Below are 644 nucleotides of genomic sequence, written 5' to 3' on the forward strand. Positions count from 1 at the left end.
GGAAATTCCTTGCTGTCTGTGAATGGTCAGTTACTGGTTTCTGGGTGTGAGGCCTTAGAGACGAAGAAGAGGAGGAGACGGAAAACCACGCAAACTTGAGGTCCTGATCAGCTGGCGCCTCCTGCGACCGTTTCTAAACAGGTGTTCAGTCCGGTTGCTCCGTAGAATCACCTGGTCAGCGGTCGCCAACCTTTCTGACCTCACGGACCACCGGTTGGCGACCGCTGCTCCTGGAGAGAGTTTACACACACACACACACCCTCCCGAGCTCAGCAGCACCCCAGGCCAGTGAAGAGAGAATACGGGAGAGACCCAGTATTTATTAAAACTCTCGATGTTACCAAGCTGTAGCCAGGGTGTAAGGGCCCGCGTCTGAAATCTGACATAGACATCTTGATTCCTATCCCATTTAAGCCGCACAACCTATTACTAGTAGGAACCCCACCATGATAAACGTGGGCTGTGGGGCTCATCCAGGACTTACCCCACAGCCTTTTGAGAATCCACTAAAGACTTTGGGCTACAGGAATGCACACGGGCACGGGCTCAGCACAACCCACCTGATGCTTCCTTATACAGGACACATTTAAATGTTCAAAAGCTCTCCCACTTAAAACTGGGCTAAGAGAAAGTGACAGTGTCTT

Source organism: Myotis davidii, unplaced genomic scaffold (assembly GCF_000327345.1).
Source record: "Myotis davidii unplaced genomic scaffold, ASM32734v1 scaffold743, whole genome shotgun sequence".
NCBI lineage: Eukaryota > Metazoa > Chordata > Mammalia > Chiroptera > Vespertilionidae > Myotis > Myotis davidii.